Below are 24784 nucleotides of genomic sequence, written 5' to 3'. Positions count from 1 at the left end.
TTATTTAATATTCTTCTTATATTTGAGGTCAAACTAATGAAATATCATAAGAAAGAAGGCATGATGATAGGTAAAAGTTATAAAAGAAAAATAAATTTTAAAAAGCACAAAGTCAGGGGGGTCGTGCACCCTTTACAGCCTTTTAATATCATATAAAGGTTATCCCACTAATTGTTGTAGTGATTCTAAAATGTAGGAAACTTAAAGAACAATGAGATATCCCATGCAGAGACTGCTGGTTCTCTTCCAATGGCCTTTTCTTTTACACCCCACCTCTGATTTCTAACTAACATCAAGGCCAGCTGAAATAGAAGATACATTTCTCATCATATTTGAGTTGAGGAGCATCATGTAACCAAGGAAATGAAAGCTGAAATATAACATGAGAATCCATCTTGAGAAGTGTTCTATAGGACTTCTGAGATCCATTTTTGCAACTCTTAACTGCTCTTTGGAATTAGACAAATGATGGCTACAGTTTCATGTTGGTCTGTGAGGATATAAAGCTATAATGTGCATAGTAAGAAATGAGTGGGAAATAGCTTGGTTCATGGCCAATTTAAATACTCACATATGACTATTACTGTTACAGAGAACTAAACTTCTACATTTTAAGCCATTTTTTTTAATGTCTCTCCAATTCACAGCAAAACATTGTCCACACAGATATTGAATATGATACCATGAATGCTACTCTGGAAAAAATATATATATATAAATTATGGGTTTGGTTTATGAAATTAGCAGGGTGGTGAGAGGTAGAAACATACATATTACAGGTTGGAAACCTGGTGAACTTGTTAGGTTGTAGTGAATAAATCATCTGCTTTACCTTCAAATAAATCTTATGTTAATTTCAGGTATAATGTTAGGGAAATGTTGAGATTGTTTTTAAAATTTGTTTTAGTTGACTGTTTTTACACTTTTTAGAAAAGTCCTGCAAATGATTGATTAATTTTTGTTTGGGGTAGATGGAATACAGATGGAGAAAGAAGACAGATCTTGTTAAAGGAGATTTTCTTGGTCTGGAATCCACAAACAGGAGATCCTACAAACTTTCAGGTTTGAAATACCTGGCTTTACCTTTATCTCAAACTGAAACAGGAAAGAGTTTACATAACTACAGCCTTAGTAGACTTGTGCTCTTCTCTATGAAGACCGTGATCTTGCTGACGGTGATGGCTACTATATCACAGGAAGGCCGGGCAGAACACAGAAGTTAGAAAAAAATCAAGAATTTTCACTCACACTTAAAAAATTTTGTCTGGACAAAGAACTTGACTGTGATTATTTGCATATGCAATTGACCAAGAGTAATTGGAATTTTATTGTATTTTTCAGGGAATTTTTTTGTTTAAAAGAAACTTAATTTGACCTATAATTAAAAGCCTTAAACAGTCCCCATGACCAAATGATATCAATAGGAAATGGGCTACAAAATTTCTACAACCCTGAAGAATGCCAGCCTCTGCAATGTGTATCTGATATATACAGCCCTAGAGAGCTATTGAATAAGCAAATACTCCTTTCCTTTCTCCTATATTCCCAAAGACAAATCCAGGGACACAATGGGCAAAGGGGTTAAAAAATCTTCCCAAAGAAAAGAATCTAGTTTTTACACCTTAAGTTAGCTAGGAAACTTGCCTCCATGGCCAGAGTAGTCTTTATTTTTCACGTTGAACATTATTTCCTATCTAGTGTATCCTAATTGGCTATCAGCTAATGTATTTCTCAGACTCTTCTTCTCTGAATAGAATATCTATGGGTGTACATAGGGCAAAAATCCTGTATTCCAATTTGTAGATTTCAAGATTGTTCTGGGCCTTATTTGGATTTGTTGGGGAGAATTCCATGTCACTCAGACATCTTGAATGTTCAGCTGTTAATAAATTAAGTAAATGAATGGCATCAGTGCTGCTTCCATTAGGGAAAGGACGAAGGTGTTACATACTCAGAAAGACAAATATCTGTTTATACACTGGTAGACAAAAGGACAGGCCACAGTAGAGATTTTTGCTAGACTATCACAAAAGCCATTCTCCCTACCTTTAAATGACTGATTTTTTCCTAGGTGCATAGGCACACGGAATAATGACAATGACATTAATAGAATTAAAAAATTCTTAATATAACATACAATTTTAATTGTGTTATCTTTCTGTTGTTGGATTATAAGTACTGTTTGTATATTTTGATACTAGGCTCTCATTAAATATATGATTTACTTATTCTGTCCTTCTGTAGGATGTCCAATGACTTTCCTCAGTGTGTCCTGTTATGGACTGAATTGTGTCCCATTCAGATATATATGCTGATGCCCTAATTCCCCATGTGACTGCACTTGCAGCTGAGTTCCCAATCTATGCTCACAGATCACGGCTTTCATGTACATTGCTTATTGGCCAGTATGAATTTAATAGACATGAGGGAGGTTTTGTGTATTCTTCTGGTTCCAACTTTTTTCTAGTATCTGATTTCTAACATAACACCTCCTTATGTAAATTAGTCCCTAAAGGTTTTAACCTAAGCCAATAAATTTCATGTTCTTAGTTTCTACTTTTAGGACATCAAGTAATAATTAATGACAGTCATAATTACTGGCTTTTCCCTTTGCATAAACCACTTGAGCAGACAGAATTCAATAATAGGATTATGAGGATGCTCAGGAAATTATAGTAATTTTATTTTGTCTGAAAATGTTGAGAACAGGCAAATAAATATGATCCTCACACTATTTTATGGAATAATAGGAAAAAGAAAATAAAAACAGAAACATATTTTATCTTGTTTTGTACCACAAGAGGCAATAATAAGTACCTATAGAGTTTCTTCAGTTTAGAATAAATGTGACAAGCAAGAATTCTGAAAAATTTATTTTCTTAGTTTATTTTGCTCTTTCTCAGAGTAAATGATTTCTTAACAGTTAAAATAAAAAAAAAAAACAACTCTACTTTAGATTTACAAAGATTTTACAAAGATTTCACATTACAAATGAAGTGACCAAGGAAATAGATCTTTAAAAATTAAATTTAATTGCTTGAAAATGCATGAACTTTGAAGGAGTAATTAAATTGACATTGAAACTAACCTTCATATCTTTATAGGAACTTCATAGTACAATTCATGCCATTAAGATTTAATCTTCTGAAACACTACTGGAGAGAGACAAACCTCTTAAATAGCAAGCAATATCAGAACATTGGAAGTTCTCAGCTATGTAAATCTCTGACTGATCTCCAGCAGAATTTGGTGAAAACATTATCATTGTGAAGAGATTCATGGAAAATACTTGACCTTCTGCCAAACTGAAATTCCTCAATATCAGCTACCTTCTGCTAAATGAGTTGTTATGTGTTACCTCACCAAAGGAATGGCAAAAGTAATTTATGACTATTTTAGAATATGTACATCAGTGATTTGCATCATTTATTCACTTTTTTTAAATTGGTGGGGGATGGGCAGAGGGAGAGGGAGAGAGAGAATCTTCAGCAAGCTCCATGCCCAGCACAACCTGATCTCACAACCCTGAGATCATGACCTGAGCCAAAATCAAGAGTCAAACACTTAACCAGCTGAGCCAACCAGGTGGCCCCTTTATTCATTTCTTAAGACATTATACCACCAGCTCAAAGGTCTTATAAAGAGATGTTTGGTGATGTTACAGTATTCTCATCAACCCGGTGTGCTTCTGATTCAGAATATTGCCTGGGAGTCACTAACTCCTAGTGTTAGAAGGTATAATGGATATAATTCCAAATGAGAAGAAATTGTAGAAAGGTTTAAAGTAACTTTACAAGCTTATTTAGCAGAAGTGAGGTTGGATGTCAGAACTTCTGATCACATTTATTTATTTATTTATTTATTTATTTGACAGAGACACAGTGAGAGAGGGAACACAGCGGAGGGAGTGGGAGAGGGAGAAGCAGGCTTCCTGCCAAGCAGGGAGCCTGACCTGGGGCTCGATCCCAGGACTCTGGGATCATGACCTGAGCCGAAGGCACCTGCTCAACAACTGAGCCAGCAAGGTGCCCCTTCTGATCATGTTCTAAGCAAATTTTCATATTACCGTAGTGGCTTCCATTTGTTCCTACTCATGAGTGTTATAAGAATCAAAACAAAAGATTACACAAATAATACAAGTTAATTTCCCGCCCCCCAGAGGAGAAAATGCCCCTGTGTTATAAAGAAATTTAGGCTTAAAGGATACAGATGTTTGCCCAGATCATAACAGCATTTGATAGCATAGCTGGGAATGAACTCTGCTTTCTGACTCTATATTTAGTTCTCAATCATTATTTCTGTTACTGGTTTAGAAATCATTGATAGAACACCTACTTTGCTTCAGTCCTTTTGTGCATCTTCAGGTCACAGATCGTTGGACAGAGACCTTGCCTTCAAAGATTTTCTTTCCCCACCAAGTGTATTTTATTTTCCTCATTGGAGATAAAGCATAGTTACTGAACCATTATATAATGGTTTTCTCTTATCTATACTGATACTATTTTTCAATCTCCAGAAAGTTCACGTTCAAGCACAGATTTTTTTTTCCTGCATGTATCAAAAATACAGTAACTTTAAATTGGCTATATTTTCATGTATTATTTTTAAAGCCAAGAATGTAACTCTAGGTTAAAATGTCCCCTGATGCCTATAATTCCATGAATAGTTACTTTAGTTTAGTAAAGTTTGGGGGGTTTTAATCACATAATTCTAGGGATTATTTAGTCATAAATCATACTTTTCTGTACACCAAGGACCTGAATTTACTCTTAATTTATAGAGTAAAAGCACTACTATGAGTACAGATTACATAAAAGCTAACAAGAGAGAAAAATGCCTTCCTTGTGATATTTATGTTTTTGTGGAGAAGACAGTAAACAAGAAAACAAATGAAAAGCGATATTTCAAATATTGATGAGTAGTATTTTGTGTAAGATGTTTTTTCTCCTATTTAGACACTTTTTTACTCTCATTTTCACTACATAAAATATATTAATGACTTTTCATTTTCTATACTCAGCATATGAATTTAGAAATCAAACACCCTTTCATTTTACCTACAGTGCAACATTAATGTCAAGAACTATTCTGAGTTTGAATTGCATTACTTTCTAAAGTAGCATTTGTTTTATCTATAACATAAGGAACCAAGAGTCTTCTTTTTCTTCATAGTTCACCCATCCTTCTCTCAACAAGGAATTTTTTTTCAATTTATTTATTTTCAGAAAAACAGTATTCATTATTTTTTCACCACACCCAGTGCTCCATGCAAGCTGTGCCCTCTATAATACTCACCACCTGGTACCCCAACCTCCCACCCCCACCCCCGCCACATCAAACCCCTCAGATTGTTTTTCAGAGTCCATAGTCTCTCATGGTTCACCTCCCCTTCCAATTTACCCCAACTCCCTTCTCCTCTTTAACGCCCCTTGTCCTCCATGCTATTTGTTATGCTCCACAAATAAGTGAAACCATATGATAATTGACTCTCTCTGCTTGACTTATTTCACTCATATGCTGAGTGAAATATCTCAACAAGGAATTTAAGTACCAAAGGTGCCAACCATCTCCTACGCCAAAGTAGAGCTTCTGGGATTAGTGAGCTGATTCATGCAGAGTATGCCTAGCAGCAAAAGTATCAAGTTCTACCAATCATAATAATTCCAGGGCATTTTTTTTTTTAATAAGAAGATACAAGATGAAACTAGAATGTATTGTATAGGGTTGTTTTTTTGTTTTGTTTTGTTTTTGTTTGTTTGTTTTTCTGTTGTTGAGGTAGGTTTGAGATAAGAGGTTAAACTCCTACCCTTATATTTATGAGTGAGGAAGTCACCCCAGTGACCATTGATTGGCCACTGGCATCCCACAGCACCCCACCCCAGTGACCACTGGCATCAGCACTGGCCATCTTTGTTCTCCCTGTCAAAGTCAGCAAAGATGAATCTGAGTAGAATTCCATTTCCAGCAAGCAAAACTCTGAAGCACCTACAGCTCAAGAAGGCTAAGGATTAAAACTCTTCTAAGAAAGGAAAGGACTTCAAGATAATAAAAATAAAAATGATGTCAGACACTAGAGGATTGAAAGACTTGGAAAGTGGTGGTCAAACACACAGAGGAAAGAGAAATTTTGGAGAGAAGCATCATGTTCAGCTTGGAAGCCGGTGCACATTACCAGTAAAGGTTTCATTAATAGTCTAAGTGAAAAAGCTTGAACTGCATTGTCTCATAAGGAGCCACTAGACACATGTGACTATTTTAATTTATATTATCTAAAATTTTAAAAGAGTTGAAATTTTAGCCCCTGTGATATATTACCTACATTCCAAGAGCTCAATAGTTACCATGGTAGTTCATGACTACCATGTTGAATTGTGCATCTATAAAACAATTTTTGCTTGCAGAAAGTTCCATTAGAAAGTGTTAAGCCAGTTTAATAAGAGAAAAGGGGCAGGAGAAGGAGAGATGAGAGTCATTCCAGTCTAGAGTTCATGAAACAGGATTTTTTTTTTTTTGGCAGAGAATTAAATACATTTCCCATTAATAAAACATAAATCATAAGGTTATAAGTAAAAGCAGATATAATTGGATATTTAGCCAAAGGCAAAATTATGGCCTTTTATACCATTCTAAGCAATCTTGAATTTACACATTAGGCCAGGGCATATTTCCAAAGTGTTCATATAAGTAGGAGTCTATGAAATATAAATTGAGGGTGAAACAGAAAAGGGAAGAAGGTGTTCAATTGACAAAATAATCATGAGAAAGAACTTCTGCCAAATCTTTTTTGCAAACAGACCATTCACATGAACATACTACATCTCCTAAGACATGATCTAAAAACTTACTTGAATTTATTTTAAAATGTAAATGAAACATCTGCCTGGATAGATTTTCCCCCCTTTTACTCAACTAGTAGTAAGCCCTAGACCACTATTTAAAACATGTGGTTGCAAATAATGAGGCACTATAGGACGGGAAGCAAAATAGTGTGTTGGGTAGCCATTTATTCAAGAAAGATCACCTAGCAGTAGTGTGAAGGATGAATTTGAGAAGGCTATGTAGAAGCACTCAGTTTTGAAAGTCACTTCATTAATTTTTTCATGAATGATGAAATGGTTCATTTAACCAGGACACAGCATTAGAAGCAAAGGGTATGAATTTCAGAAAATGTTAGAAAACAAAATTGTAGAATATGACTTAGAGGAAATGTATGCAAGGAAAGGGGAAGAGTCTAACACGCATCCCCTTTTAGGCACTGGATGATGCCATGTCATTTCCTGAAATATAGCATTTTAGAAAAATGATAAAGTATTATGGTAAAATGCAATCTTTTATTTTAAAAACGAGATCATTTTAAATCATTGTATATATCCTAATAGAACTAAGTAGTTATATTCACATTCTACCTCTCTTCTTCTGTCCCAAGTTGACTCAGATAAAATCAATTTTTCTCACTTCTTTGTTATTATTATTATTACTATTATTATTATGCAACCAGTACTGAAAACATTAATATATGTGCCAAATAAGAATGTCTGGGACAATACAAGGGCTTGACAACACAGCAGTGCAAAATATTTAAAATAATGTTTGATCTTCCTTTGATTCTCTGCTGGGCAATAATTTCTTACCAGTTATTCTTTTAAGGTCAGCTGCATGACCTGATATACTTCTTTCATTTCTCTCCATCCTCCACACTCCCAAATTTCTGTCAGTTGGTTACACAGAATAGTTTAGCTTCTATCTGTCTATCTGCTTCCAACCATGATCTCAGAGCTTTATGTTTTATTCCCCAAAAGATTTGTCTTAGGTAATTCTTCAACCACAGATCATTCCCTTCTAATTATGTGGGGGGAGTCCTTTTTTGGCTCCCTCCAACCCAATTATAGTTTTAAAGTTCCTGATATGTTAATACTTTGACATATGCAATACCTTGACAATTTGACAATACCTTTTTTGACATATACAATTTCTTTACATATACAATTTTTGTATATGTATACATATCCAATTTTTGACACATACAATGTCTTAAACACAAAATTTGTCTAGATTAACCAGGTATATTTCCAGGTCAATTCCGACAAGTTAGTTTATCAGGCAGACAAAACTACGAAGTCCCCCAATTATTAAGTGGACTCTGGGTGACAGCTGTACTAGACTTCTACAACTAATCAGCTGGCATCTCCCTATTTGGTACCTATCTCCCACAGATTTAACATCTATAATTATTTGTTCCCTTAGGAGAATAGAATTACAGATACTTGTTCTGTCCTTTATGATCCAACTGACTATACTTCGTCAAGCCTGAATTTGTTTGGATATAATCGGTGTTTCCTCAGCTGGTGATCCTTATTATTTTTTTCTTCCAGATAACTGATTATACACACTGTTGTGACTCCTGGAAACCAATGAATATTAGACCACTTGATTAATTAGTAGCTATGATCTGCCTATTTATATTTACTGATATTATAAGTCATTTGTTTTCCTAACGAGGTTTTAGATTCTCCTTTTTTTTTTTTCCCCAATTTATTTATTTTCAGAAAAACAGTATTCATTATTTTTTCACCACACCCAGTGCTCCATGCAAGCCGTGCCCTCTATAATACCCACCACCTGGTACCCCAACCTCCCACCCCCCCGCCACTTCAAACCCCTCAGACTGTTTTTCAGAGTCCATAGTCTCTCATGGTTCACCTCCCCTTCCAATTTACCCAAATTCCCTACTCCTCTCTAACGCCCCTTGTCCTCCATGCTATTGGTTATGCTCCACAAATGAGTGAAACCATATGATAATTGACTCTCTCTGCTTGACTGATTTCACTCAGCATAATCTCTTCCAGTCCCGTCCATGTTGCTACAAAAGTTGGATATTCGTCCTTTCTGATGGAGGCATAATACTCCATAGTGTATATGGACCACATCTTCCTTATCCACTCATCCGTTGAAGGGCATTTTGGTTCTTTCCATAGTTTGGCGACTGTGGCCATTGCTGCTATAAACATTGGGGTACAGATGGCCCTTCTTTTCACGACATCTGTATCTTTGGGGTAAATACCCAGGAGTGCAATTGCAGGGTCGTAGGGAAGCTCTATTTTTAATTTCTTGAGGAATCGCCACACTGTTGATTCTCCTTTTAACACCAGTTTACTGAATGTGAGTTGCTTTCTTCCTTCTTTTGTTTGCACACATTATTTAGGTGACAATTGAATGTATACAAATATGCTTTTATAAAGTCCAGATTTCTCTAGTCTCAGAAATGAGTAAATTATAACTCATTAATGATATAAAATACCTATGATGTTATTGCATTTTCCTATTTTAAAATAAACTATGTTCTTGCATTTTTTTTTCTTTGTGAATTAGGTGTACAGATGCAAGAAATACCCTAAAAGAATTTAGCTTCTATCTCCCCTTTATAATTCCTATCTATCCAAGAAGCTTATTGTGAGGAATAAGGGAGATAGTACTAATAAGATCAATTTACTATATTGGCCATATTAAAACCAAACAAAAGTAAGATTATGGATGAATTCCTATCAAAGCAATTCCATAAGAGAGAAGATTATTCTTTCTAACTGAAAATAAGAAAGTATTAACTCCATTTAAGAGATTTTTCTAGGGGTGCCTGGGTGGCTCAGATGGTTAAGCTTCTGCTTTTGGTTCAGGTCATGATCTCTGGATCCTGGGATTGAGTCCCATATTAGGCTCCCTACTCAGAGGGGAGTCTGCTTCTCCCCCTGCCTCTGCCTGCTGTTTGTGCTCTCTCTCTTTCACAAATGAAAACATAAAATCTTTTTAAAAAACTAAAGATTTTTCTAACTGGAAAACACACTGTTCTTTTACTTCCTTAAAGCCTTTTGCATTTTTTTTTTTAATTTATATCTGGCTACTACCTTGTCTATCTCTCCTAGATTTGCATGTAAATAAAGCCACAGACTGGACTTCATTTAGCAGTATGTGAAATTATGAACATACACATAATTGCCACAAATAAATATTTATGGAAAAATGTGTCCTGATCATAGAAATATTTAAGAAGAAAAAAAAAAAAGAAATATTTAAGAAGATACTGAAGATCAACTCAGGTTTATGATGTCATTTTGGTGATTGAATGAAATTTGATCATAAGACATTAAACTCTGATATTAAAGTATATTGAAAACGGGTATGTCAACAAAATTTATAATTTTGTGCACTTGTTTGAATGTTTTCAGCAATACAATATATATGTTATATAAATATTCAAATGAATGTAATGCTTTTTCTTTTTGTCTGAGGTCAGGTGCTAAAATTTCAGCTTATATCCTGTAACTATTCTAACATCTGTGTAGTTAGGTTATCTGCCTAATTATATTTGTGTTTTCATATTCTAAAATCAACTACTTTGTGACTCATATTTGTACTAGATATACCTAAACTTTCAATTTTGTGGGAAAACTTTCTGAGAATTCAACAAAATTAGATCTCAATCCCATGCCATCCATTCCTGTAGTGGTTGATATTGGTGAAGAACAGAAAGGGAAAAGGTTCTCTTCAAAGTTTGATCCCTTCATCTTATGCAACATAGCCACTGGGCACATCTGCAAAGTGGAGATGGACATCGGTAACATAGATTATCAACTATATATAAACCCACCTTAAGTTTGCATATATACAGATTCGTTGTCTTCTGAGTTTTATAGACCACAGTCTCATTCCTTGTTACTTTGATTTCTATTCTCCATTTTTCCCATTGGATTAATAAGCCTATTATAGACTGGCTTCAATTCACTCATCCTCTTATGTCTTCCCCAACTCTGACTGAAGCCAACTGTTGAATATTCTGCATTAGTCAAGCCTCAAATCTTCCCCCTAACTCTATCAATGCCACTCTGTCCTGGACAGTCATCCAATGGTGAAAGTGGATCATAAGATATCTTGAGATATTTCATTAGCACTTTATCATTACCAACAACCTCATTAAATCCTTTGGAATTTGTTTTTCATAATTTTATTCATGATCTAACTTAATGTTCATATTCATTTTTTTTCTTTTGTGTTCCATAGCAATTTATGATTCATTTCACTTTGGTACATCTCATTTAGTTGTTGTTAGCTACTTGAAAAATAGATATTTTCATGAGAATTTCTAATAAACCTATATGTCATTGATTTAATTAATTGCACCAATATTTATTGGCCATCTCCTATTTCTAAAACACTGTACTAAGTGCTTTAAGAAGTACTGAGATGAATAAATTATTTTACAGTTCAAAAATATATACACCTTGGTATATATGCAAAGGAAATGAAATAAGTGTCTAGAAGAAATATTTGAATGGCCACGTATATTGCAGCATTATTCACAATAGCCAAGGTATGGAAACAATATAAGTGTTTGTCAACAGATGAATGGATGAAGATGATGTGGTAAGTAAATATAATGGAATATTATTCAGTCACAAGAAAAAAATAATCCTGCCATTTGCAACAACATGAATGAAATTTTAAGGCATTATGCTAAACAAAATAAGTCAGACAGAGAAAGACAAATACCTTGTAATCTCACTTATATGTGGAATCTAAAAAAGCCAGGCTAAAAGGAACAGAAAGTAGAGATGTGGTTTCCAAGAGTTGGGGACTGGAGAAAATATTGGTCAAAGGCTGCAAACTTTCAGTTATAAGACAGGTAAGTTGTGGGAATCCAATGTACTGCCTAGTGATTAAAGTTGATAATACTATAATAAATACTTGAAAGCTGCTAGAAGGGTAGATCTCAAATATTCTCACCACACACACACACACACACACACACACACAAAAGAAATGGTAGTATCATGATCTGATGGAGGTATTAGCTAATGCTACCATGGTAATCGTTTTGCAAGATATAAGTGAGTCACTTTCAGTTTACACATTGTTATTATGTGTATATTGTTATATGCCAACTACATCTCAATAAGGCTGGGGGAAAATAGAATATATACCATTTAAAAGGATAGAAAACAGATGTAAGTTACAATAATATAAAGAAGAAAGTAAGACAGGAACATTAAAAAAAAAAAAAAAAATTCCCAAAAGGTAGAGAGGGGACTTCTAATTTGATGGATTAACAATAAATAAACAAACAAAAACAAAATAAAACATCAGTAATTTGAAAAGATATGTGCACACTAATGTTCATTATAACATTATTTACAAGAGCCAAGACACAGAAGCAACTTAAATGTCCATTGATAGATAAATGGATAAAGAATATGTGGGGTACACACACACACACACACACACACACACACACACACACATTTAGCCATAGAAGTATTACATGGAATATGAGCCATAGGAAAGAATGAAATCTTGTCATTTGCAATAATATGAAAGGACCTAGACGGTATTGTGCTAAGTGACATAAGTAGATAAAATAAGACAAAAACTGCATGACTTCACCTACATGTGATAGTGAAATCATGCCTACTTGTTGGTTAGCCACTTTGATTACCCAAATGGGCCTAGCATAATTGTGACGACCTTTCTCAGAAAGACAGAAGATGAATTGGAGTCAGTGGAGATGGTAATATAATGTAAGGGCTGAATGATACATTTTGAGGAAGAATCTGCAAGCCAAAGACTACAGCATTGCAAATGAAAAAAAGCAAGGAAATGGATTTCCCTCAGTGCCTCCTGAAGGAGCCAAGCCTCCTGGGCACATTTCCACTAACCTAGTAAAGCTGATTTTAGACTTCTGACTTCTGGAACTGTAAGAGAATTAAATTTGTGTTATTTTAAGTCACTAAGTTTGTAGTAATTTTTTTTTTTTTTTTAACAGCAACAACAACTAGAGTTATTTTCCTACTTCTTTCACTATACTCAAAGGTCTGTGAAAAGTGAAACAACATGATCTCTCTTTTCCATTTTTATTTTATTCATTTATTGATTTATTTGACAGAGATCACAAGTAGGCAGAGAGGCAGGCAGAGAGAGAGAGAGGAGGAAGCAGGCTCCCCGGATAGGGAGAGCCTGAAAAGCAGAGTGCCGGATGTGGGGCTCGATCCCAGGGCCAAGGGATCATGACCCAAGCTGAAGGCAGAGGCTTTAACCCACTGAGCCACCCAGGCGCCCCATCCTTTTTTTTTTTTTTTTAATCTTAGTATCTCCAGAGTCTGGCAATGTGTCCACTGCCTGGTATATACTCAGTACTCCGTGCATCTTTCATTAATTTAAAAATCAAATTTATTAAGAATAAAGGGACACAGGTGAGAGTGCAGGTCATTGGATTCAAGAAGCCTAGTTACCATCTTACTCCTAACAGTAATGAGTTAGGTAATACACACGCATTACTGAACCTCTCTGGTCTCAGTTCTTTTCTTATACAAAGCTAGATATGGTTGTAGATGGCTGTTTCTTTTTCCAGATGAGTCTCTGAATAGTCTCTTTAAAAAACTAGCTTTGAGAAATATTTCCTATCACATTTCCTGTACTGGGGAAATCACATTATAATATATTTAAGTATTTTAAAGAATCTAAAGCTCATAAAATATTTTAAAGTGTGTATTTTCATTACTTGTCATAGTATTGAAATATATACAACCGAGAAAGACTTCCTTCCTTGTATCTTCTATTAATATCTGGTAAAGTCAATCTTCTGCTAAATATACTTAAGAAAACGTTGAACAAAAATCTTATGGGGCGCCTGGGTGGCTCAGTGGGTTAGGCCGCTGCTTTCGGCTCAGGTCATGATCTCAGGGTCCTGGGATCGAGTCCCGCATTGGGCTCTCTGCTCTGCAGGGAGCCTGCTTCCTCCTCTCTCTCTCTCTCTGCCTGCCTCTCTGCCTACTTGTAATCTCTCTCTGTCAAATAAATAAATAAAATCTTTAAAAAAAAAATCTTATCAAAAATCACTACCATATCTTAAATATTATGATTGATCTTGCTGTTTAATTAAAGCAGTTTCTTCTGTTTTAATTATATTTTAGTTTGGTATTTCATTAGATTTTTGGAAAACATAAGAAACATACTTTAAACAATTCTCTACATACCCACATCCTACGGCATCCCAGAACAATGAAGTTCTTTCAGGTGGACCTTCGCTAAAAGATGTTAGAACTATGGTAACCTGAACGATAGAGATACTAAGACATGAATAATGGTTTTCACAGAAGTTATTTTTTTTTTATTTTTCAAATAGAGAAAATTTTAAAAAGTTAACTGCAACATTGCAACTATATGAAGTTAATAAATAAATTGAAAGTTCTATAATTCCTAAAATTGTAAGTATTTCAGCAGATTATAAAACTTCTAAGGCAATTGAAATCTCTGCTAAGCATAGAGAATTCTACACATGTGAAACCCATTATTCCAGAGATGGTAAATCTGGAAATGTCACTGATACCCACATAAAATTTTGGATGACTAGTCATAATATTTAAGGCAAATTAGACAGGGATGAATGTGCCCCTAAACAATTGCTCCAAGGAGGTTATTAAGTAGGACAGAGAAGATTCTCTGAAATCACCTTCAGAGGAAAGATATGGAGATAAATTGGCCATTGGAGATTTCTTATTCCTCTTTCCAACATTCAGATGAGCTTTAGACATGGAACAGAATAGAATCCACACACAGCAGTGCTGCTCTGTGTGCATAATGTGATTATAAAACTTTCTTCAAGTAACAGTGAAAGGGCTCGGCATACGGGTAATTACAAGCAGGATCATCTAAAGAATTTACAAAGACAGGAAGCCTACAACCGAGAACGAATGGGTCCATCAATAAGGCAAATAACACCACGTGAGACAACAATGTACAAATTACAAGGCAGAATGGACTTACTTAACAGCACCTGGGAACTTATCCAGGAATATTTTGTTTTCTCTGAAAGAACATTTAATGTGCATAGAAAATAAGGCAATTTTCATGACTAATTCCTAAATAGAGGGAATGTTCAAATGTCATAAAATTATACTTCCTCTAAAGCTAAAAAATAAAATGCCCTTCCAATTTTTTTGACTAATAAAGTGTGATTGGTTTCTTATTTTCTTTGATCAATTCTTATAATAAAGGCACCCATTTAAATGTACTGTCAGAAATTTCAGTGATTGTATTATGATGACAGAATATTATATTCATTCAATTACAATATGCCATTACCAAACTTGTTCAATATTAAAGTAAATGCCACAAATATGAAAGGTTAAAAAATTGCCTTCATTTCAATTTCGGTTACCAATACATGAGTCAAGTTGTAATTTTGTGTCAAAACCACTTCTTTTTCTTCTGTATATCTTAGAGTATTTGCTTGTATATGCACAGAGCTTGATGAATGGTTATTAATTAGTAAGTATAGATATGTTCAGTGAATTTGTCCATTTTGTAAAACTTGGAGAAATGCTTATATTAAAAAAAAAAATTCTTCAAATGTCTTTTACATAGGACTTGATATCCAGTATAACTTCATGCATTCCAGACTGCACACATAAAAAAGTGAGAGAAAAATCTTCACAACAAATGAATTGTCTCTTAGATTTCTGTAAAGCTATTAAGCCTATAAAATGGAGCCATGTCTGCAAATCTAGAGATGGATGTGTCTCTCTGTGGAAAGGGAGGAGTGCCAAGATTGTAACACTTTTTTTTTTTTTTTAAAGATTTTATTTATTTATTTGACAGAGAGAAATTACAAGTAGATGGAGAGGCAGGCAGAGAGAGAGAGAGAGGGAAGCAGGCTCCCTGCTGAGCAGAGAGCCCGATGCGGGACTCGATCCCAGGACCCTGAGATCATGACCTGAGCCGAAGGCAGCGGCTTAACCCACTGAGCCACCCAGGCGCCCCAGATTGTAACACTTTTTAATGTGTAATTACCTTAGCCCATGTCATAAACACTTTATGCTTACAAAGGAAAGGTGAAGGGGGTAAGTGCAGAAGGAAATACTAGTCATGAGTACTATACAAAAGAGAATAAAGATATAAAAAGTGGCAAAAAACTGCTCCCATAATTGTGCACAGTGAATATATGTCAAATTTGTCTGCTTATTGACTTCTGCCACTTAGCAACTGGTTTTCAAACTATTAAAAACAGGATTTTCTCAAAAATTGCAGTATAAAAAATCATTTTTTATGAATTAATTGCTTGAATTTAAAATTATTCTCTTCTATACACTTACATTTTCGAAGTCTTCACATCTCCTGCTGAAATCCCATTTCTTAGTCTACACCTGGATTTCCATTCTCACATTGTTAATGTGCACATCTAAAGGCTACTTGATAATAATTGTTTTTTAAATTAACTCTTCTTCCTCCATTTCCTATATCCAAAAATGACATAAAGCCAAAGAATTATCAGAAACACTTCCACTGCTTTTTTGCTGCCCTAACCATTGAATTAGTACATTATCTCCAAATTATAGCTTGAGTTTGCCTTCTCCTCTGCATCTGAAGCATCATAGTCTAAGGTTACTGACATCTTGCCACCTGGATCACTGATCTGGCATCGAATGGGTAATCCCTGCCTCCAAGGCTACACTGATCCACTAACATCTTCCCAACATTCTGCAGTGATTTTTGAAACCGCAGTATGACTGTGTCATTCCCCTGCTCAATATCCTTCAATAACTTTCAACCACCTTCAAAATAAAGTTTGTATAGAAGGAAGATGTTAAACCATAATATTTTTGGCCCTGGGAATTTCTAGATCCTATCTCATTTAAGGCTTCATTAGCCATAAAATAAAAAGTATTCCATGCTCTATGAGAAGGGCAGGGTGTGTCTGATCATGGAGAGGTCTGTGCTTTTCTCTGAATATTAAGACAGCATATATTCTCTGAATATTAAGATGGTATACTAAATGTCCAGGCAAGAAAATATCCAAAAAGCATATGCTTTTGATGTTTCAGGTATTTTTGAGGAGAAAAAGGAGGATTTCTCAGAATTCCCAAAGTGGATTTTCGTGATATGTTAGGATAAGAGCCATGTCCTCTGAGACCAGAGAGGTTTGTTGTTGTTTGTTTTGTTTTGTTTTTCATTGCTGTTTTAGTCTATAGGGAGGCTGAGAGTTTCAGAGAGCATTCAAGTGAAAGAGAAGAGATAAATGAATACCACTTTGGTTGCTAAAAGATGGTGGGACAAGGAGGGAAAAAGAAAAGACAACAGTTTAGGTCTATCTTTATTCCCAGACCTAGCCAAGGGCTTGGATTAAAATCAATTGGTTATAGGACTAGGAGGCTATTTTCTCTCTTCCTCCACTGCAATGCTGAAAGACTGTGCTCTTCTCAAGGAACCCTCGAGTCGCCCTAACAATAATATGACGTGCAAGCATAAGAACGTTGATGCTGAGGAAAGTACTTACACAGATGGACCTGAAGTATTTCCCCTCTTTCTCCTTACACAATACACAACAAATAGATCATCAAACCATTCCCTGTGCCCTGGTGGGGCAAAGATATTAGAGCTGAGAATGCTGGATGGAAAATCATGGGGGAAAAAGTCCACATTAGGAGGAGTGGGATGAGTTGGTAGATACATGGACAAGGACGGGCCAGCACTAAGCTGCAGGAACACAGGAGCACTCATGACAGCTACAGAAGGTCACCGCAAGGGAATCATTAGGCATTGGTCATGACGAGCAAGCAAACTTCCTGTGATAAAAATGGAGCACAGCTTCTATGACCCTGGAGAAGTCCTGGGGCCAGTGTGAGACACGATAGCACTTCCCAGTGATAAGAGAAAACCCAGAGATCCTGATGCTCTTTTGGAAAGGTGGATCAAAAGAGAAGGACTCCTGAAAGGTAAGAAATGATAACATGTCAAGTAAGATATTTTTCATTGACAAGATCAAACATATTCCCTGTCACTGGGAAAAGATATCTATTATAGGAAATAGCACATTTTTAGTACTTCTGATATGCAATGTAACTATTTTGACCCCGCTCCAAGATCAAACTGAAATACATTATTTCAGTCATCAAAAAACATCTTAATGGAGGCCCAGGGGTGCTAGGGGTACAACTAAGCAAAACAACACTGCTCATCTACAGTGAGTTTGTGGAAGATCAGAGAGCACAGAAAAATAACCGATTAAATAAAATAAGGTACATAAAGTGTGTGTGAGAACCCAAAGCAGAATCACTGGCCAGATCAAGAGTTGTTAAGTTAAGGCTAATCAACTTGTTATTTTTCTGCATGCCTCCAACACACTAGTTATAGTGAATTTCTTAACATGTCGTAGTATTACTAAGATCTCAAATTTTCATGCGTTTGATCCATATACAAAACTATCTGTATTAGTTTCCTATTACTGTTTAGAAATGAACACAAATTTTGTAGCTTAAAACAACACAAATTTATTCCGCTATAATTCTGGATGTCGGAAGTTCTAGAATCAAGGTTTGGGTGCAACTGAGATCCTCTTAAGGTTCTAGAAGATAATTTGTTTCCTTGTCTTTTCCAGCCTCTAGAGGCCTTCTGTCTGCTTTGGTTTCTGGGGCTTCCTTCCATGTTCTAACCTCTGCTTCTGCCTTCACATCTTTTTCTTTCTGACTTGATCTTGTCTCCCTATTATACGAACCTTGTAGCTTCCCTGGCCTTCAGTTACATTTCAGGACCCCGATTGTCGCATCTCATGATCCTTACCATAACCACATCTGCAAAGTCCCTTTTGGTGTTTAACATAAACATATTAACATCTTTCAGATATGGTCATTTTTGAAGGGTGGAGGATGTCATGCAGCCTAGCATCTCTGCAGAAAGTTCCATCTGGGTCCTTTTAGAATTATTATTATTATTATTATTTTTTTTAAGAATAGACAGTAAAAGAGAGATGAAATAGGTAGGTAGGGAATGAAAAAAGGAAAAATAATAAGATGGAAGGAAAGAGATAAAGAAGGAAGAAAAGAAGGAAGAAAGGAAACGAGCTAAGCTCAGATTATTATGGTATTAAAAAAATAATATCTATCAATGAATTGTTAAAAATAAGCCTGTAGCATGCTCCCTTCAGCAACATATATGCTAAAAATTAGAACAATACAAAGAAGATTAGCATGGGTCCTGCACAAGGATGACATGCAAATTTGTGAAGCATTCCATATTTTAAAAACAAAGAAAAGAATAAATAAATAAATAAATAAATAAATAAATAAATAAATAGAAATAAGCTTATAGCAAAAATTATTCTTATTTTGAAAGGAAAATTTCAAATGATCACTCCAAAAATATTTATTTACATGTATAAGGAATCATTCAAAGCAGTTTTATGTCATCTTTAAGAATATATCTAAAGACACTTTTACTTTTCTAACACAGAAGCTAAACCAATACCAGCTGGATTAAAGAAAATGAGAAATGTAGAATGTTCCATAGAGGATCCTTAACTCTACAATATTATCCCTCAATTTGCCCTTCTGAGTCAGAATTTCTGACCCACAGGACATGGTGGTAGATATATTATTTTAACATTTTACATAGCATGGTCTAATAAGTAAGACCCATCAGCTAACATAAAAGGCATTCCTTATTAAAAATCAGATATAATGTCTGCTTATAGGATATTATCCAAAGCATGACTCTTGTTAAATAAAAAGTCACTTTTATCTGTATATTTCATCCACAAAATGTACCGTCTCTAGCACTAAGTAGGAAAGTAATAGTTTCTTATTGCATACAATATTTGGTCAATATATCTTTCTTTTTAAAAATTCATGCCATGTAGGTACTCAATCACAGGTTATATGTATACAATTTTCTCCTAAAATACAGTTTTTATTGAAGAAGTCATTTACTGTTGAGATTATATATGTCTCTGAAATATCTTTCTTTTAGTGCCTCATAGAAAAAGTAACTCTTCATTTATTTCCTTATTGAAAGAGAATCCAGCAAATACGTTTAGCTGATTCATCTTGGAAATATCTGTACTCTCATCTGGTATATACCAAATCACCCACACAGACTAATTTGTTCTAATGCTCTTCCCTTCAAAGTTGCAGCGATATTTTCAATTACTTTTAAAGCAGTATTTGCTGAGAAAGAATTGCATTTTACTTTATTGCCATATAGTTTTCTAGATACTTCTGCTTTTCACCATGGGAGGAAGATCAAATGCTTCTCCAGTGATATGTGATGTCTTGTATTTTGCTATTATATATTAAACATGAAGTCTAAATCTTTTCATTACACTGGTAAGATAACCAGTAAACCTCAATGGGGACAAAGGCTTTCATGGTCACTGTTCAACACTTTCCAAAGCATTGTCAAGGCTTCCATGTATTTTGTAATTTTTTTTTAACATACACTTAAGCACATCAGTGTCATCTTTTCACATCTCTACTCCAACCTTCAGTGGTTTCTCACTCAGGTTTAATTTAAAGTTCTTCAAATCAGAAGATACAAGGCTCAGAATAGTCTGACTTTCCACTCCCAATTCCCTGAACTAACCTCTCACTAACGCATCTCTCTGTCAGCCATTTTGCCATCTTCCTTTCCAGATAGATGTATCCTGCTCTCACCTCTGAGCATTTGCACTTCCTCTGTCTGAACACTGTTCCTCCCCACCGAGAATGAGTAGAGCTCACTCTCTTACCTCCCTCCAGTGTCACTATCCTAACTGCACTTTTGAGTATGGCAAACACCCCCTCAAGTTTTCTTTTCCACTCTCCAGCCTTAATTATCTCCTAACATAACTTGTTACATGATTTGTCTGTAAACCTCTACTGGAAAGTAAGCACTCTGAAAATAGCTTTTTTTTTTTTTTTTTTTTTTACTGCTCTCTGTATTTAACTTGGGGAACCTTGAAGCATAAAACAGTACTTACCATCCAGGTAGTGGATGTGTTTTTTTGTTTTGTTTTTTTTTTTTAAGATTTTATTTATTTGTCAGAGAGAGGGAGAGAGAGTGAGCACAGGCAGACAGAGAGGCAGGCAGAGGCAGAGGGAGAAGCAGGCTCCCTGCCGAGCAAGGAGCCCGATGCGGGACTCGATCCCAGGACGCTGGGATCATGACCTGAGCCGAAGGCAGCTGCTTAACCAACTGAGCCACCCAGGCGTCCCGTGGATGTGTTTTATTGAGCCAATTTCTACTGTTTTAAATAAGAGAGGTTTTGGCCATCTCTTGTCTGGATTTTCACAATTACCTTCGTGTGTGCGTGTGTGTGTGTGTGTGTGTGTGTTTGAGTCCAAGTTTTTTTTTTTTTTAATTCTTTTTATTTTTTTATAGTATTTATTTATTTGAGAGAGAAAGACACAGAAATAGTGACAGAAAGCATGAGTAGGGAGGAGAGGGAAAAAACAGGTTCTCTGCTCAGCAGGGAGCTTGATGTGGGCCTTGATCCCAGGACTCTGGGATCATGACCTGAGCCAAAGGCAGATGCTAACCAACAGAGCCACCCAGGTACCCCTTTTAATTTAATTATTATTATTATTTTGTCCCTGCTGGGCTTTATGTTAACATCTAATTATTATTTGCTTCATAAATACAGGTCTGTGAATCATCAGTCTTACACATTCCACAGCACTCACCATAGTACATACCCTCCCCAATGTCCATCTCCCAGCCACCCTAACCCCTCAGCCCCCTCCCCTCCAGCAACCCTCTGCTTGTTTCCTGAGGTTAAGAATTTCTTAAGGTGTATCTCCCTCCCCATCCCATCTTGTTTCATTTTTCCCTCCCTTCCCCCAGAACCCCTGGCCCTGCCTCTCAAAGTCCTCATACCAGAGAGATCATATGATAACTGCCTTTCTCTGATTTACTTATTTCACTTAGTATAATACCCTTTAGCTCCATCCACATCGTTGCACAGTTACCTTCTAAATGGCTCTACGACCTCCATCTTTATTCATTCCTGACATACTCAGTAAAATTAATGTTTATGTAAGATGTTTGCTCAAGACCTTTTGACAAATACAGAAGCAGAGACTGAGAGAATCCTCGGATGTGCAAGTCCTGAGAAAAACAGGACATATCAGGGAAATGCGTCCCATAAAGTAGAGCAGTGCCCACACTGAGGTTAAATCTGTGTGTCAGACAGATCAATATTAAGACAGACAAAGCACTTCATGGGCACAAGGGTTGTTTACACACTTACAAAGGAAACTGGTAAAGTGGGAGGGAAATTTTCACTACTGGAAAAGACATTAAAATAAGGAAGTTTTCTTGAAATAAATTGGGAATATTATCTCTATAAAAGCAGTATATTAGCTTTATGTTGTATGATTGTTGTTTCTATCTCTAATTTGTCAGTAGGGCAGGGCCAAACCACTGACCAAGAAACATTTTAAACAGTCAATAAGAGAGGAAAAACAAATCAAAATGTCTAAATGGAATGGAGTGCCTTTTTAAAACCATAAACCACTAAGTGGTTAGCATTAAGGCTGAGATTACCCTGAGGTAATGTAAATGTTTCTGGGTCTATTCAGTTGTTTTCAGGCAGTAGGAAATTTTCAAAATGTTGAAAACTTCTGTCAAAAAGTATGATTATGAAATGATTTTTGTAATGTTGAGGCAAAGATTACTTAAAAATATCAAATGTTGATGATAATGAATTCAATATCATTTTAGAACCAAAGTCCTCCTTGGGAAGATCATGGTATAAGTCAATTACTTAAAACACAAGCAATTATTTCCTAGATAACAAATCCAAGAACTGATAATTCAAAGATAAAAATACCAAACATGAAATATTAAATTCTATTATGTTGTGTATGATTATAGATTAGGAAGCTAATGAAGGTTTACATAATTTGATTATCCAATAAATATATTTACATTTATAATTTACATTTATATCTATCTATTGGTTATATCTGTCAATACCTTATAGCTATCTATATCTTTGATGTGACATTTTAAAATAGTTTGAATACTATCTGTTGCCTTTGTGGCCTCCCAGGGTCTTGAACAAAGAAACTATGTTTCATTTACTCCTTCTTCTCAAGTCACACATATGATAGGAATTGCACAAGATTTTGTTACCATTAATTTATTATTTAATAATATTTCATCAATTTTCTATAAAGTAGATATAATTAAATTTTAAAAATCAGACACACAGCATTTAGAAATGTTTATTTTTTTAACATTTTATTTTAACATTTTACCTAGAAAGCATTTTTTACATATGTACATATGTACATTTTCCTATAAAACATTAATTAGAAAGTATGTGATTTTTTTTTTTTTACTTGGGTGAAATATGTGTTTGGTTCAAGTTTTTGCAAGACATCCTCCAACTAATAAACACATTATTTATACATTTTTCCATATAACAATATACATGTGTTTATTTATCTACCATAGGCCAGACACTAAATTATACATGAGATGCAATCAATATTATTCTTATTTTAAAGTTGAAGTTAGTAGATACATGAAGACCCATATGGGTAAACGCTCACAGGAATTAGCATACACACTAATGAAGTTGCCAAAGTTCATAATCAAGGCATTTATACACCACATGAGCTTTAAAAGTAAAATGAAAACTGTGAGTGTGTGTGTGTATGTATAATCTATGGTGAGAATACACACATTTATTCTATGAACATTTGATTACTCAATACCTTTTAGACAATGTTTAATCATGGTGGTTAACTTTACACGTCTTCACGTCTGCACTCAAAAGAGCTCTCCATTAGTGCTAACTGAATGCCTTATATTTCCTCCACTGAAAACCTCAAGGGTTACAAAGGTGAGAAAAATGTGTCTGGAATGGTTTCAAGTATTCTAAATGTAATTTACGGAGTGTTTAATATTGTATTTGCAGGTATGACAAAACCCAATATCAGGTGATAAAACCAATTACAGCTTAAACAACATGACTTCAGGGTTTAGCTTTGTCCTTCTGTCTCAATGTCTTTTCCTCTACCAATAATCCCTTATTGCTCAGAAATGATACCAAGACATTCTGTGAGAGGGTGACTACGAAGGCCATAGGATAACTTTCTCTTTCTACCTTTGCTCACCTCCTTTCTAACTAAAACTTTTCTCATGTTTCATTCTCTTGCCATCTATTAGTTCTTTAAGCCCACCCCTCAATCCAAAGCTGGGGCACTTTTCTTTAGCCAATGAGGACAGACTGCCTGAAGACTGCCTGACTGTCTTGACATCAGAAACCACAGAGACAGTTGAGAGACTTATGCTGGATCCTGTAGGTCCTGGGATAATGACAAGAGACTCCTTGGCCTTGCTGGTTTAGACTTAAATGATGAAAACAGGGCCAAATGACATAATACAAATAATTTCATAAGGTTTTCCTGACACTGTATTTAAATTAACACTGTTAAACCCCAAAGAGAAAGATTCTTATTTCCCATTCTTATCAAATTTTTACTTAAACCAATAAAACCTGGGCATGCCAGTCATATAAGAGCCACACCTACATTCTAGAAAATATGTTCTTCACTCTAACTTGTTGGACCTTTTACTATGTTATCTAATAATTTGATGCTGCTGTAAGTATATGTGAAACTACTAAATTTTTCTGACTTACACTTTCTGGGTCTTGGGGTCCCATGTCTCCAAAAAATGATTTACGTAGAATGCTCGTGCTTAAGTGCAATTTCTTTTTTTTTTTTTTTTTTTTTTAAGATTTTATTTATCAATCAGAGAGAGAGAAAGGGAGAGAGAGCGAGCACAGGCAGACAGAATGGCAGGCAGAGGCAGAGGGAGAAGCAGGCTCCCTGCCAAGCAAGGAGCCCGATGTGGGACTCGATCACACGACGCTGGGATCATGACCTGAGCCGAAGGCAGCTGCTTAACCAACTGAGCCACCCAGGCGTCCCTTAAGTGCAATTTCTTACTCAGGATTTTACTCCTTTGACTTATC

The 24784-nt window shown here is 35.3% G+C and overlaps 1 non-coding gene across 1 annotated transcript; it reads left to right on the top strand.

The window, feature by feature from the left end:
• The first annotated feature begins 18954 nt into the window (after positions 1-18954).
• Positions 18955-19062, top strand: LOC122897690. The gene has a single exon (XR_006382592.1). It is a non-coding gene; the product is annotated as a U6 spliceosomal RNA (small nuclear RNA).
• The last annotated feature ends 5722 nt before the right edge of the window (positions 19063-24784 follow it).

Source organism: Neovison vison, chromosome 1 (assembly GCF_020171115.1).
Source record: "Neovison vison isolate M4711 chromosome 1, ASM_NN_V1, whole genome shotgun sequence".
NCBI lineage: Eukaryota > Metazoa > Chordata > Mammalia > Carnivora > Mustelidae > Neogale > Neogale vison.
The sequence above is the reverse complement of the archived record's forward strand: the minus strand, read 5'-3'. Positions and strand labels throughout refer to the sequence as shown.